General features: G+C 48.2%; 1 pseudogene; it reads left to right on the plus strand.

Annotated features, from left to right (window-relative positions):
• Nucleotides 1-445: 445 nt before the first annotated feature.
• Nucleotides 446-759, plus strand: part of LOC102503333 (ATP-dependent zinc metalloprotease YME1L1 pseudogene) — a 3190-nt pseudogene continuing 2876 nt past the window's right edge.

Genomic DNA, 759 nt, shown 5'->3' on the forward strand with positions numbered 1-759 from the left:
ATATAGAAGAAAAATTAAAATAAGTCCATCTATTCTTTTTTTTTTTTTTTTGGAGAGATTTTCACTGTAGGGCGCGTGCACTCGCCAGACAGACAGAGAGAGACATAGAGACAGAAAGCGAGAAATCACCCCCCAGGGGGGATGGTCACGCTGCAATCCCTTCTCCTCCATTCTCCTCTTGGGATCTTGGGCACGCACGCACACGCGCCCGGCGTGAGTTTTAAGCCACCGGGTCCGGGACACGAACCGCGGTCGACTACGTGGGAATCCAGCGACATAGCCATTACACTAACTGCTGGTTCCCTTCAGTCCATCTATTCTTAAAGGCACGAGCGAGAGCTTTTCAAGAAGGTTCTTATAAAACAATTTGGAGCGCCTCTCTGCCAGGCCGTGGATGGAGGCACCGTTTCGGCAGGTGGGTGAGGTCGCTGAGGGCCTGGAAGAGATGCTTTCCCTGTCTAGCGCAGTGCAACCCCAGCTTACAGCTCCTGAGTCAGCTCGATGCCTTTCCTCCACCAAAAACACTTCTATTTCTGTCAGTGCATCAGGTTCTCAAAACCAGCATCAAGATGTAGTTCCTGACCATAATACCTCCCACATCTCAAGGAAGATAGAATGGAAAGAAGTTACCATCTACTGCCTTCAACAATTACAATATAGGTACTTGAATATCAAATGTTTAAGCCTGTCCTTAACTTGAACCTTAGATTATCTGAATTAAAAATTGGACAGACTGGCAGGCTCTCGCCGGAACGGCCT

The sequence above is a fragment of the Tupaia chinensis genome, unplaced genomic scaffold, assembly GCF_000334495.1.
Source record: "Tupaia chinensis unplaced genomic scaffold, TupChi_1.0 Scaffold000152_1, whole genome shotgun sequence".
Taxonomy (NCBI): domain Eukaryota; kingdom Metazoa; phylum Chordata; class Mammalia; order Scandentia; family Tupaiidae; genus Tupaia; species Tupaia belangeri.